This window comes from Helianthus annuus, chromosome 9 (assembly GCF_002127325.2).
Source record: "Helianthus annuus cultivar XRQ/B chromosome 9, HanXRQr2.0-SUNRISE, whole genome shotgun sequence".
NCBI classification, from domain to species: Eukaryota; Viridiplantae; Streptophyta; class Magnoliopsida; order Asterales; family Asteraceae; genus Helianthus; species Helianthus annuus.
Window position 1 is genome coordinate 94630887 of NC_035441.2, and position 16372 is coordinate 94647258.

The following is a 16372-nucleotide window of genomic DNA, read 5'->3' on the forward strand; positions in this document are numbered from 1 at the left end:
GGGTTGTATGTTGCCTTTTTAGTTGCGTAAAAGTCTTTAACCCCCTTCGCTTTCCCATTCAACATTTTACCAAAAATTTTCTTTACACTTCCATTAAATGTTTTTTCGACATCAAATTCATTTTTCTCAGTATAAAACTGTTTCGAGATATCAACTTTTCCAATTTTCTTTTTAACTTCTTCAAATTTCAGTGATGGAAAATTATCATCATTCACTGAAATTTTCTCCTCAACCTGTGGCTCTTCTGCCTTTGTGGAACCAGATTCATCGCCGACATTCACATCAACTTTCTTAACAACCCACATTTGGTTGTCTTTTCCTTTCTTTTCATACAAATTCCTCTTCGAACATTCACCAACCTCATACGTTGAGTTTTCAAAAATTTTAAGTCTATTGGTTGGTGGTTCAACATCAACAACTTTTTCTTTTAATTTCTGAGAAACTCCCTGTTTTGTTTTTGCATTCTTTGAACAATTCCATGCAATGTGACCAGCTTCATTGCACTTGTAACAGATACGAGTCTCTCTTTGATACAACACTTCAGTTCCATTCTTTCTCTTCTCAGCAAGAAACTCTTGGTTTGACTGTCTCCAAAATGGTTTCTTCTGTTCATCTTCTGAACTTCCACCTGACACAAATTCTGTTTTTGTTTTAGAATTTTTATCATTTTTATAATTTTCTGGTAGAATAAAACCAAGACCTTTCTTTTTGTAGCTACGATTTTGGTTAGGTTTCTTTTGAAAACCGGAACCAGAATTGTAACCTTTTTTCTTGTTTAACCGTTGTTGAACTCTTGAAGTATATTTTTTATATTTTTCAAAACTCTTCAAAACTTTCAATTCAGGAATATTAATTTCTATTAGTTTGAAAGTTTTGTTAATCAATTCTGTTTTAATACTCATTATTGGAAACTCTTTATTGTAATATAATTTGTCAGAACCATTCAAAGTATAAACTACTTCGAATATTTCATCATTCAAATTTTCCCTGTTGACTGACGAATTTGACTTTCCAGACTCAGACTTTGACTCGGATTCCTCATCAGTATCCAACACCTGATCGACCACCTTTTTGATTAACTCAGACTCATGATCAGTATCGGACGAGGTAAACGTGACATCAATGTTATCTGGTAAAACGTCAGTTGTGTCGGTTTTTAACTTTATATCGACTGCTTTCTTAAGTTGCTCCTCGTTTGGTTTTCTAGGAGAGTACCCTTCCCAAATTGGAGGCGGACATTTGTTATAGCTAACAGTCGGTTTCTTACCACAATCTTTTTTCTTCTTCGGCTTCTCGTCTTGAAAAAGCTTCCATTCCTGCAACAGTTGGGTAAATACGATCAATGAGATAATCAGAACTAGAATAACTTTGAAGTAAACGCCTAATTCTCTCATTCTCAATCTTTTCTGTTTCCAACTCTTGCTTCCATTTAGCACTTTCTTCGATGTAGAAATTTATGGCTTTTTGCTTTGACATCATGACTGCATTCATCATTGTCAGTGCTTGTTCTCTTTCTGAGTTTGTCTTTTGAAGACCAGTTACTGTTTTGTTCAAAACATCGTATGATTCTTTCACGTAGTTGAGGTTGAACAATAACTGCTCCTTCTTCTTCTCATACTCAGCAATGATGTCATCTTTTGCTGCACATTCCTTGCAACTTTCCAAACATTTCTTGCAAGGCTTGACTACTTCAACAATCTTCTCAACCTCGATTGTTTTCACAACTTCAATCACCTTTTCTTCTTCTTTCACCTTCTCTCCTTCAATTACTTTCTCAACTTCAGTAATCTTCTCAGCAACACTTTCAACATTTTGAACATCATCCTCAGATTTCTTTTGTTGTTCTTTAGCAGCTCTTATCTCCTTCAGTTTCTCCAAGCGATCTGCAAAATAGAAATGAAAACTTTCAGGAGAAAGATGAGATTTTGCTACATTTATATGTTTCTCTTCCTCATCATCACTGCTACCATCAACTGGTGACTGATCAAACTGTACCGACTTTTCAGAATCAGCATCTGACAAACTAGAATCAGATGGTGTTTGATCAAATACAAATTCTTTTTCAGAATTAGCCACATTTTGAACACTCTCATCTGAACTCTCTAAACTTTCTTCAACATTTTCCGAAAGTTCATCAACACTTTCTGAATTTTCATCAGACGTAACAGATTTTTCATCCTCACTCGTCACATTCACTCCAATAGATTTCATCCATGTAGCAAACATGTCTGGCTCTCTGACAATCTTAGCAATGAATGCTTTGAACACTCCTTTTTCATCAACGAACATATCCCAGCTGAAACCTTCAGGCAGTCTCTCATCATCTTGATCAACTATACAGGCTTTGCTGTCAGGAGATATGTATTTGTCCCCGCTGAAGTCCACTAAACATGCTCTCTTAGAATCTTCAATCTTTCTACCATGAGCCGTCTGTGAATCTTGTGATTGACCAACCTGCTGATAAATGGCTTTCCGGTAGTAATCATCTTTACCGAACGGATTCTGAGCTCCACTAGCTTCTCTACCCTTGCACTCCCGTTTGAAATGGCCTTTCTCCCTGCAACGAAAACAAGTAACTTTAGATTTATCAAAACCTAAAGTAGATACATGAGCATCAAGAAAGTCATTTCTCCTGGTGATTGCTTTGAACTTTTCAGCACGTCGAAGAACACTTGCAAGACACCATGTGATATCCATTAATTCCATCTCTTCGGCGTCTATTTGGTCGTAATCTTCTTTGGTGAGCATGGGATTTCCAATCCGACCAGCGACTAGACCCTCATAAGATAACAACACTGAACCAAGAAGAGCCATGTGGTCTTTAGCAGTGTCTTCTGAGAAGCTTTGACCTTCTGGAAGTTTTAGAGCTATGTTACACTGAATCACGTAGCCATTTCCAGTTTTCGTGCTTTGAGACTGAAAGCTTGTGTTTGATTCTTTAGGATTGACACTTGGATATGATGAGAATCCGCTGCTGCTTTTGGTTGAACTCTGATCAGCTTTTTCCGTTGAATCACTAGCACTGAAAGCAGTTTGGATTTTCGGACTTCTCTCAGATTCTGGAACTGGAACATTACCTTTGTAATACATCTTTACATCCTGTTGACCACTCGGACTGTTCATCCTAGCAATCTTCTGTTGTTCCAGATCCTGACTCTCGATCTTTTCTATGAACTGAGAAATCGTTAGATTATTATACACACCCGTATTCTTTAATATCATCAAATATGTTCCCCACTCTTTCTGCGGTAACGCATCGGCTAACTTGTCTACCCACTCGTCACGATCTTTTTCAATACTTAACATCGACATTGATCGAACAAGGTGGCAGTATCTCTCAATCAGCTTCTTTGTGTCTTCACCCAGTAGACTGCTGAACAGATCAAACTCTTTCTTAAGCAACGCTTTCTTGCTCTTTATCATGTTCTCGCTTCCTTCAAATTTAACTCTAAGTGCATCCCAGATTGATTTTGCTGTTTTGTCGTGCTGTAGCAAGATAAAAATGTCTTCTTTGATCGCTTGCTGAAGCAGACTTATCATCATTTTCTCAGCTTTGTACATAGCCCGTTCCTGCTCTGTGAATTCCGACAGATTTTTGGTAGTCTGCAATTCTGTTTAAGGCAACACATATTTCTTCAAGATACATTCCCACGATCTAAGATGGTTTTCCTGAACCCAGTTCTCGAATCTGTCTTTCCACCCGTAGTATTCTTCGATACTCATCAATTTCGGGGGCTTTTGGGTGGTTCCAGTCTCGTTCTCTAAGTTTATAGCCTGAGCAATCGCAGTTGGAGTAGACGATGTTGCAAACGCGTTGTAAAACTCAGTATCCATAATGACTTGACACGTTTTTCAATATCAGTGACAAATAAGCGAAATCCTTGAAGTGGATGTTCAGATAAGCGGATCTAAAGATGACCGAATAAGCGAAACTGTTATGTTCACAGAAGCGAAACTAGAATGAGTCCGTATGAGCGAAACCCTGTTATGAACTTGAAGCGGAACCTTAGATGTTCACTGAAGCGAAACCTAATAAGAGAAACTATCAAATCTAACCCTTGAAGCGAAACCTTTCAAGCAAAACCTTTCAAGCGGAACTTTGATTTCTTTTGGAGCGGAACCTCACTTAAGTTGACATAAAAGCGGAACTATATGACCTTTGAAGCGAAACTACCAAGTGATTTGAAGCGGAACCTCTAAAAATTGACCAAATAAGCGGAACTACGATGTTCAAACAAGCGAAACAATTAGAAGTCAAAATAAGCGGAACCTATTCGAAGGTCAATTTGATCAACTTTTAGTCCATATTTTGGCATGAAACTTTCCAGGGTTTATTAATGTCCAATAACACATATTATGTGCAATTTTGATCCAATTCTGACCGATACAACTTTCTGAAATGATCAAAAAAGGTGTAGAAGTAAGAAATGATGATGAAATCCAGCTAATTTCTGTAGAAAACCTCCTCCCAAGCTCTGATACCACTTGTAGGATCGAGAATTGACCCGAACGAGTCGTTCAGAGGCGTTCTTCTATGTTTCAGGTGTGGAATAACAAGAAACGTAGGTAGAAATAGCTTGTACTTCACTTAATCTTCTGTTTTATTGATTTTGACAATGATTACAGCTCAAACGTCACACCGGCAGCACCTCGGTATGGAAATCGTCAAAGTTACAAATGATTTCGCTTTAAGGGTTTATATAGGTGTGAGGGTTTCGCTTCAAGTGACATGTATGAATAAGCGAAACCTTCCACTTTACCGTATAAGTGAAACCTCTCACTTGACATTCAAGCGAAACCTCTAAACAATGTCCCTATAAGCGAAACTAGCTCTCTAAACATATACACTCGCCTATTTTCTCGTATATTGTACCCTAATCTATACAATACAATGTATGACTCGATCCAAGACGAAGTCGACAGATGAAGTGCACCAACAGTAGAAATCTTTTAGATCTGAACCAATCTTGATGAGATGACGTCACACAACCGATTGCATAAGCAACTGAGATGATGTCACCTTCAACGGTCCAAAATCAGGTGATTTTATGGAGAAAATCAGTGATTTTGATGGAGAAGATGATGGAGAAGTGTGTAGTGATGATGGAAGTACAAGATTGAGGGAGAAATACTTACGAAATAGCCTTGAATCAAGAGAAAAGTGCTTGAAAGTGACTTGGGAGCGAGTTGGTCGAATGGAGCTGTCACATCAGTGAACAGTGATGTACGGGCGGGTATTTATAGGCTGAGAGAGGGAGTAAGGCGGTGGTGAGTGCGAGGGTCGAATGGATGTCCGGTCGGATGGCCATCCGATCGGATGGTTATCCGGACGGATGTCCATTCGGACAGCCGTGGTGCGCGAGTTAGTTTTCCAACTTTCGTTTCGTGCGTTAAGCATTGCGTTGCGTTTAAGCGAGTTGTGAGTAAGCGTTGCGTTGAGATAACCACATAACATTAAACAAGTAATCGTTGCGATAGCGATTAGTATAAACATGCGATAAAATGCATGTAAATAGTATGCGGAACTGCGTTTTGAATAAGCGTTGTAAAACATAGTTCAAAATGTAGTGAAACCCTTAGCGATAATCGGAATCTCGAGAGTACAAGTCAATTAAGCAATAAATGACAGATCTAAGTAAGAACCCGGAAAGTCGGGTTGTTACACTTACGCCACATGACATAAACTCAAGTCTATTATTGCCATGTGGCAATCCCTTACTCTACCTCTCTTTGGTTTAGGAGGAAAGACTATTTTGCTTTAATTCTGTTTTTCATCTTAATGAACTTCCTTATTTACTTAATGACCTTCCTTATTTACCATGGCTTTAAATTACTATACTATTTAAAAGATATCTGCGAGATATGATATTGATGGAAAGACTTATAATTGAAGTTGAATATACTTATTAGTTATTCCCCTTATGCAAAGATGTGATTTGTTAAAATTCTACTCTATCGTTTAATAAACAAGCACATTATTTTCGTCTCACGATTTTGGCATATAAACTTTTATTGATTATCGCAGTGATTGTTGCTTTAGTAATATAGTAAGATGCTTTCCAAGGTAAAAAGGAAAATTTAATCACGCATACATATTTTTTTTTTTTTGAATATGTCAATTATCATAAAATAAATATTATAATTGTCAAATAAGCAAATAACATTAGTACATTAACTGATGGTAGAAAATTGAGGCTGCAAATTTCAACATATGTTCTACAGATCCTATAAATTTTGATAAATCCAACTCTTGAAGAAGGTGATCTCGACCGCCATGCTCCTGTAACTTGAGTGAAAAATGTGTTTATATTATTTTACAAACGTTGCTCCTAAGTCCGAAACACACTAAGTTCTATATTGAAAAAAGGCATATAAATGAATAAAAAACTAATTGAAGTACCTGATTCGAATATTGGCAGTTCCGGATGATTTCTGTTTTAGCAACAACATGGAGTTTTAATGGAATGCTCAAGGAGTTTTATTGATAATGGAACCAAAACAATGATCACCATGGGTATTGAGTTGCGACGACGTACATAGTTGTTCCTTGATCGAAAATGAGTGGTTTCGGTCATTGTAGGAAAGCGTTAGCCATCATTTGAAGAATACCGGACATCTGCTCCGCATGGGGTCACACTTAAATTGTATTATTGATTGTTTTAATTGATCAATCGGTATCTATTGCTTAAGCAAAATCAGAAAATGTTGGACCTGACAATTCATTCGAAACCGCTTGGCGGGCTGAATGCTATATATTGCTTCCTAAAAAATAAAATGATGATTGTTCATACATGCCTTTCCGATAGACTATATAATACAACTTTCCGATAGACTGTATATTACAACTTTCCGGTAGACTGTATATTACAACTTTATGATTAACATACCAATAAGCGATTGATTGTTCGTTTGTGGCTAACCAAGTGTACTACTTTTTCAATAAATATGGTGCTCCTTAAGAGTTTGGTGTTTTGCTTATTTGAATACCTTTTTTAGTCTATGTTTAACAAATAAATTGGTTATTATCCACATGGCTTCAAAAGATATAAAGGAAACATCATTTATGAAAAATTAATTGCACAAACAATTTGTTTCAAATTCGTCTCTGAAGTAGTATGTTGGTTAGCATGTAATTATTTATACCTGGAATTAATTTGATACATTCGGATAAAAAGATTCCTTTCTCATTTCAAATGAGGCAACTTCCATTAGAATTAATTACTAACAGAATAAACCAAACTAGAAACCGAGTCGAACTAGTCTCGGGTGACGAAGACAGAGGTATTTGTTAGTGTTGTTCAGCCAGTAGCGGCGACACAAAAATTGGGGGTGGTCTGTGGTGGCCACTGGCCAAGATAGTGTTGATGGCGGTGCTTAGTTGGGGTGGCCGACGCCTGAATCAATGATGTTGATGGTGATAGTCTGATAGAGAGAAAGGGTTGCGTGTGTTTGTGAGAGAGAGAGAGAGAGAGAGAGAGAGAGAAAAAGAGAGAGAGATATCCACTTGGCTACATCTGCCCCTCTACTATTATCTAGTATTACTATATTTTTCTATAAACATAAAAAACATATTCTTTCTCATTTTTATTGAATAAATAAAAGTAATAAGTAAGCAAAATTTTCATTTTTATCTATTTTCAATTGAATTTAAATTGTAAAAAAAAAAAACTTCATAAAAGATTAGGAAAAGTAAAATATATGATATAGAAACCTATAATAGAGAAAGATGGTTTTATTTTTATTTTTCTCTAAAAAGAAATTTATGTAATAATAAAAGAATTAACTACCCTCACAATGGCTTTAAAATATCCATATTGCCCCTGCTTTGATTGAGGTTAATTGAGTTTGTATTAAAAGACATAACCTGTTAGAAAACCTCTAAATTTAGACATAATCTGTAATTATTTGATAATATATAAAGGACAAAATGTAATTTACTCTATCCAAAATCTCATAGACGGTCACGATATGTCGATATGTTAACACACTATTAATAATTATTAGAGTAATATAGAAGTGTTTTTTTTAATAATTTCCATTCGTAACCTAACGTATTTAAAAAGCTACGATGACATGCTATCAAGATTATATGTTTATAGATAAAGCCAAAAAAAAATACTTTGGTTTCATCTTTCAGTGACAACTTATTATTATTATTAGAGTAAATTACTGTTTTGGCCCCTTTGTTTTAGCCAGTTTAATCATTTCAGCTCGAAAATAAATCTTTTTTAATATAGCAGACCCCGAGTTTGCATTTTATAATAAATGTTTTGGCCCCCTGACACTAACTTTGTTACTTTTTTGTAGTTAAGTGTAACAGTAATTCGGTCATTATATACATTATGGGTTGTTTTTGATAATTACAAAGTTCTTTTAATATTTAAGAGATTATTAATGATGTTGGGATTGAACCCTACCAAAGGAACAGTTGATAAAGCCAAAACAGGATCAGATCAGTGGATTCAAAATAAGCAGATGTATGTATTCATTCTTTCCCCTTAGAAGTGGCCCTAACAACTGATGACCTCCATCCATTGTTCGTCTACAACAACTGCTGATCTTTAACAACTGCTAAAGACTGTTAAGACTATTGAAGGCTAAGCACTGATGCTCAATCTACTGCCATGATTCAAGTACTGCTGAAGACACAAGCACTGCTAGGAGTATAACAGTGGAATGAGAAGCAATAGTTTAGGTTTACTTCTTTGTATTATATTGTAATCAGTGGTTAGATAGCAGTATTTGTATAGATCAGTGGTTGTAGGTTGTTAAGAGGTTAGATGTCACTTTCATGGTGACGTCAGCAAAGATGTCACAGTGGTTTGCTCGTGTAATATAAATAGAACAGTACCCTGTACTGTTCTATTAGCTCTTTCATCCCAAGTCATTCTGTACGAATAAACTAGTGTGAGCTCAGGCTGACGGGGAGATTGTATTACATGCATGCATTGTAATTGAAGTTTGTAATAAATACAATCATTCGATTTCATGTTAAACATGTTTGTTCAAAGCATTTCTTCCATCTGATTATGTTGAAAGTTTATTCCACTTAATTCCGCTGCAAATTGTTTATCATTCATCTTCACTTTAATCAAACAAAACACAATCATAAGAAACTCAGATTGTAACAATTGGTATCAGAGCTAGGACAGTCAAATTTGATCTAATAGTCATTTTGACGTAAAAGTTCAGCTCATGAACGTTGATACTTATAATTGTTCGTTTTGTTGAAAAACAGAGTAAGGTTTAATCACGAGCAAAGTTGATTAATCAGTACCTGTAAAACAACCAGGATGACGTCACAATCACAAGATGTTAACAATAACATCGGTTCACTCTTCAAACCACCCATGCTAAAGCGAAATGAATACAACATCTAGCAAAGAAGGATGGGTCACATCCTTGCTCAACAGAATATCGAATGTTGGAAGTCGGTTATCTTTGGACCACATGTTCCAATGGTGCCGAGTGTTGAGGATCTAAAGGTTTTTGTTCCTAAGAAAATTGAGAACTATACGGACCAGGATTTTCAGAAAATTAAACTAGATGCCAAGGCATTCAGCATCGTTGCATCCGCATTACCAAATGAAATTTATGCTGGGCTGTTACACTATAACAGTGCCAAGGAATTGTGGGATGCACTGAAGGAACAGTTTGGGGGGACTGAAGAAGTAACTAAAAATAATAGGGAAATTCTGAACCAACAGTATGAAACCTTTTGTCATGTTAAGGGTGAAACATTAACACAACAGTTTGAGAGATTCAGTTGTCTAATTAGTGAGCTAAGACTTGTTAATGTTGAATTTGCTAATTCAACACAATATAGCAGGTTTCTTAGATCACTGCCTGAAAAATAGGATACAATTGCTTTTGCGACCAGAAACTCTGTTGGGTTCAAAGATCTGACCCTGACCCAACTTCATGGTAGACTCCTGACCTATGAAAGGGAGTTAAACCAGAAAAAGAAGTTGCAAGAATCTGGCAAAGTTGCAGATGACTATTCATTTGGCAACACAGCTCTTCTGGGTCAGGAAGAGTCTGGCAGTAGTAAGGATTAGAGTTATGATCACTTTATTGACATAACTGCCGGTGGAAACTTCAACTCTGACCCTCACTCATCCAATTATGCTTTCACAGCAAATGGAGAAAGCCAGATCTCTGACAATCTATGCTTTGAACTCAATGACCTTCAGCATTTTGACCCAACTGATTTAGAGGAAATGGACATTTTGCATCAACTTGCACTGCTAAGTGTTAGAACTAGCAAGTTTTACAAAAGGACAGGGAGAAAATTTCCAGGGTTACATGGGAATCTAAAAGTGGGGCTGGATAAGTCAAAGATTAAATGTTATAAGTGTAATAGGTTAGGTCATTTTGCTAGGGAATGTAGGAGTCAAACCAATGGACCAATTATTACACATCCTAGCTCAAACCCTAGACAACAAAATAACCAAAACACTGTGCACTATGCCCAATATACCCCTGCTGCTCATGTAAACACTGCTCATTATGCACACCCTGCAACCCCTGTTCCTGTGCAGTATGTCCAAATCACTGTTCCACAAATTCAGTATGTCCAAGCCCCTGTCCCTCAGGTTCAGGTGCAACCAGTTGCACCTCAACAAGCTGCACCAACAGTGGTACAACCAGATCAGCAAAGCTTCTTCACCCAAGGCTTTATGGACTGGAGCAGCTTACCTGATGAACTAGGAGATGAAAATTTTGCTCTATATGCTAATGATGTTGTTCCTAGTGATGAGTTTTGTTTTATGGCATTAGAGTCAATACTAGAAGGGCTGGAAACTGAAGAAGGACAGTCAAGTGCTGAAACAATGGATGAAATTACTGAAGCGGTGGTTACTGCTGTTGCTGGTGAAATACTGTTGGGAGAAAATTCAGAACCCCTGTTGGAACCACTGTCTGACCCCTGGTCTGAAGAAGAAGAAGAGAAGAAACATGGTGAAAAGGAAGAGAAGGTGGCTGATGAGAAAGAGCATGTTTGTGATTGTGCCATGATGGCTGCAGCTAAGGTATCATCTCAGGTTCTTAAAAATCTGTGTTCGGACAAATGCATCATAGCATTTGCTAACATTAAAGAGGTGAATGAAAACCTTAGGGATAGAGTGTTAAATGATGAAGTTCAATTTGAAAAGTCATTAAAAGAACTGAAAATCAAATTGGCTGAAAAAGATAATGAAATCTGAAGTCTCAAACATGAGCATAGCATAACCAAGGACAAACTCCAGACTGTGATAGAAAAATATCAAGTCTGCAAAAAGGAGTCGGAGTCCACCCAAATCACTTGTGAAAAATGGGTGGAATCCTGCAAAGGTTATGAAGTTATGTTTGAAAAACAGATCAAAAGCAATGTAAAATTTGGTGTAGGATTTAGAAAACATGATGAAATTGAAAACACTGCTGCAAATGAATCTGTTCAAACCACTGTTGAAATCATACCCACCAACAAGGATGGCCAAGAAGTTAAAATAACTGATAAACTTGGCAACAAAATCACTCTGGAAAGATCTGTGGGGTCCTCAACTTTTGAGGAGATTGAGAAATACCAATTCAAACCCACATGGTCTGATGAGTGTGACATCCTTGAGAATTTCAAACCAATGGACTTCACAACTATAGATGGTGTCAAAGCTCCTAAGGTAAAGGTCAATCCTCTTAAGGACATCCCAACAGTGGTTCAAAACTCTGTTGCAAAGGAGTCTGAAAAGAGGAAGAAAAGAGAAAAGATTAAAAACTTGTTTTGTGACTTTTGTGAAAAGAAAAATCACTTGACCAAGGATTGTTTTTATTTAAAAGCTTATGATCTTAACAAAACAAGTATTGCTGTGCCTTCAAGCAGCTGCTCCATCTGTGGTAAAACAAATCATTCTACTCAGCAGTGTGTGTACTTAAAATCCTTTGAGGTAAAAAAGGAAGAGTACATGTCAAAAACACCAATGAGTTCATCAAAATCACAAGTCAAACAACAACCACTGTTTGTGCCAGTTCAAACAGCTGAACCAAACCTCTATTAAAAGAGATGTTCAGGTGACTGATGCACCCCCTGCTAACCAATACCGAAGAGGTAAAGGTCAACCACCATACCCAAGGGTCCCACATGTTTATGAGGTGTATAAAAAGCCTTCTAAACCAAGAGTGAACAGGAATCCCTTTGGGTACCAGCAGCTGATAGGGCAGGACCCCCAGCAGTGGTTAGAGAAAAACAGTTCCAAAACTGTCCAAACCCCTGAGCTAACCACTGTCCACCCACATAAACTTAACACAGACACTGTTGAGACCCCATCCAAAGTCTTATTGGCTTTGGAGACCCTAATGAACTAACCTTTTACTTGATGTGCAGGGAGCTTCTGCATGCTTAGATAGTCTTTGGTATGTAGATAGTGGAGGCTCCAGGCACATGACTGGATGTAGAGCCCTACTCAAAGATTTCAAAACTCATGGAGGGGGTGATATATATCCTTTGGTAATAATAGTAAAGGGAAGGTTATGGGGTCTGGTACAGTTCAGTCTGGTAATGTTAAGTTTGAAAATGTCAATCAAATAGACAATCTAAAATTCAACCTTCTTAGTGTCTCACAAATGAGTGATAAAGGCTATGGCTCATTCTTCACTAAGGATTGTTGTAGGATTGTTAGACCAGAAATGGTTAAAAAGATTGAAGAAATAATAAAAAATGGAAAAACCTAACTTGTTGCTCAAAGGAGTGGCAATGTCTATGTAGTTGATTTGTCAAAAGAGAGCCCCAGGATTGATGCCTGTCTATTCTCAGTGCCTCTAACAAAGAGACAAAACTTTGGCACAGGAGATTGGGGCACACAAATCTCAAGACAATCACTACTTTGTCAAAAGAGGGGTTAGTAAGAGGTCTTCCTCAAAAACTATTCACCTAACATGAGCATTGTGTTTCTTGCTTAACAGGAAAACAACATAAAAGCTCATTTAAGTCCATTGAAGAGTCCAAAACAACCAAGTGCTTGCAAATGCTGCACATGGATTTGTTTGGCCTAGTTAAAGTCATGAGTCTTAAAAAGAAAAGATATTGTTTAGTTATTGTAGATGACTTTTCTAGGTTTACATGGACTTATTTCTTACATTCCAAAGATGAGATTGCAGGAATTTTGCAAGACTTTGTTACACAGGTTGAAAAAGCAATTTGGTTTGCTAGTAAAAGTCTTGAGGAGTGACAATGGCACAGAGTTCAGAAATAGGGAGTTGGATGAGTTTTGTGTGTCAAAAGGAATTGTAAAGCAGTACAGCATTCCAAGGACACCAGAGCAAAATGGGGTTGTTGAAAGAAAGAACATGACATTGATTGAGGCTACTAGAACCATGCTTGCTGATTCAGGTTTGCCATTAACTTTCTGGGCAGAGGCAGTTAACACTGCTTTCTATGTCCAGAACAGAGTTTTAATCAATCCCAGGCATCAAAAGACTGCCTATGAACTTCTGTATAAAATCAAACCGCTGATCTCATACTTTAAAGTATTTGGCTGCCCATGCTTTATTTTGAACTTAAAAGACTCAATTTCAAAATTTGCAGCCAAAGTAGACAGTGGATATCATTTGGGATACTCAACCATTGCTAAGGCCTACAAAGTGTTTAACACAAGGACCAAAACAGTGGAAGAGACGTTGAATGTAAAGTTCAATGAACTTTCTTCAATGAAAATCCCTACAAACCCTGCAGAGTTGTTTAACCTTGATAAATTTACTTTTGAAAATGTTTCTGTCAAGACTAACAGTGCAGGTCCATCAGACAATGAGTATGAAGTGAGCTTTCCACAACAAACCTTCAAATCCATTGCCAGAGCAACAGATGTTCAAAACAGTTGTCAAAGCTCAACCACTGCTACCTCAACAGTTGTTGACCAAAGTAGCCCATTAACCCCTGCCTCCACATCATCAAACACTATTGATAAAGTCCCCAAACAGTGGATAAAAGTCAACATGTTTTCACACCACTACCTCTTATTCCTCCACCTCCATTTAAGCCACTGCTGGATCATCAAAGTCACCAGCAGTGGTTAGTTCAGATGATTCACATCTCCAACCCTCACCTTTAAATGCCATTGTTCCATACAAAGGAGATCTTATCTTCTTGAAGTCTCATCCACCAGACCAAATCATCGGCAACATCAGTGAAGGGGTGCCCACAAGATGTCAATCCCAAAACATCTGTCTTTTTGCTGGCTTTCTATCTCTCCATCAGCCAGTCAAGTACCAAGAGGCACTGAAAGACAACAGCTGGGTAGAGGCCATGCAAGAGGAGCTCCAACAATTCAGAAGACAACAAGTATGGGAGCATGTACCACTGCCAGAGGGTGTGAGTCCTATTGGCACAAAGTGGGTCTTCAAAAATAAAACTGATGAAAGGGGCATTGTTGTCAAGAATAAAGCAAGGCTAGTGGTTCAAGGTTTCAGACAGGAAGAGGGCATTGATTATGATGAAACTTTTGCCCATGTAGCAAGATTGGAAGCTATTAGACTGTTCCTGGCCTTTGCTGTCAACCATAACATAAAGGTATTTCAAATGGATATCAAACGTGCATTCCTCTATGGTAAGATTCAAGAAGAGGTATATGTTTGTCAACCTCAAGGCTTTGAGGATCCATTTAATCCAAATCATGTCTACAAGCTAAATAAAGCTTTGTATGGCTTGAAACAAGCACCAAGAGCCTGATATGAAACTCTTTCCACCTTTCTTCTGTCCATTGGTTTCACAAGAGGTAAAATTGATAAAAACATTGTTTTTAAAAAGGAGAGGGAAAGATTTGATGATTGTCCAGATTTATGTGGATGACATCATTTTTGGAAGCACATGTTCTAAAATGTGAAGAGTTCAGACAACTCATGACAGCTGAGTTTGAGATGAGTGCAATGGGTGAACTCCAGTGCTTTCTTGGTCTCCAAGTAAGGCAACTGCAAAATGGTACTTTCATCCATCAAGGCAAATATGCCAAAGAACTTTTAAAGAAATTTGAGATGGATGATTGCAAGCCATGTAGTACACCCATTGCAACCACAAAAATAGTCATGTCTGATGAAAAGGATGAATTGGTTGATCAAACTCTTTATAGAAGCATGATTGGGTATTTATTGTACCTAACTGCATCTAGGCCAGACATCATGTTTGCAACATGTGTTTGTGCAAGATCCCAATCAGCCCCTAGAAAGTCTGACCTTATTGCTGTAAAAAGGATATTCAGATACCTCAAAGGTGCTTCCATACTTGGTATCTGGTATCCAGCTAATGGAAATATTAAGCTTTCAGGTTTCTCAGACAGTCACTTTGCTAGATGCAATACAACAAGGAAGTCCATTTCAGGAGGGTGCCAATTTCTAGGTGATTGCTTAGTATCTTGGCAAAGCAAAAAGCAAGCAGCTGTTTCAACATACACCGCTGAAGCAGAGTATAAAGCTGCTGCAAGCTGTACAACCCAATTGTTATGGCTACAAAATCAATTACTGGATTTTGGTATCACTGCCCTAAAGAGACCACTCATGTTGGACAGTCAGGCAGTAGAAAATATCATCAAAAATCCAGTTTCACATTCAACTACCAAGCACATTGATATCAGACATCACTTTGTGAGGGATTGCTATGAAAAGGGTTTGATTTCTCTGCACCATGTTCCAACTAAAGATCAGCTAGCAGATGTGCTAACAAAAGCATTAGACACATCCACCTTTGAAAGCTTGATCTCTAGGATTGGTATGCTAAACATGGAATAACAGGCAAAATCCTGTTTTTCTATGAATAAAAGCATTAAAATGTTTTCAGAAAATCAAAAACCATCCTTAAAAATAGCTAAAAATGAAAATTTTCATTAATCCTTAAAAGTCTGCCATAACCACTGTTTTTTTGGTTCAAACACTGTTTTGTTAAATGTTGTCCACTGCTGAAAGTCATCCTCTGCCCTTCATTTTCCTGTTAATCATTGTTGATCAAACATCAGTGTTTTAATCCACTGATGGGCTATCCACTGATAGTTGAAAATCAGCCGTTGTTCTCATTTGTACCGTTGCAACCACTGATATTGCTCCATCAGTGGTTTCTTACCAACTGTCCTCCATTATCATTAGAGGTTGTCACGTGGGCAGTACTTGGCCGTCAGATCTTTTGTAATCGCTGCCATGTCAGCATGCACTTTTCCCCCTATAAAACCCTGATCAAAACCCCCAAACAGGGTTTTCACTGTCGAATCTAATTCAAAATTTCTTTCTCAAAGCAGTTACCATCAATCTCTCTCAAAATCACTCATCTTCTTCATCCGTTCTTTATCACCTTCAATTCGTCATGGCTCTTCCATTCAAAACCCCACATAATTACTTGGGCTTACTTGAAAAACCAAGT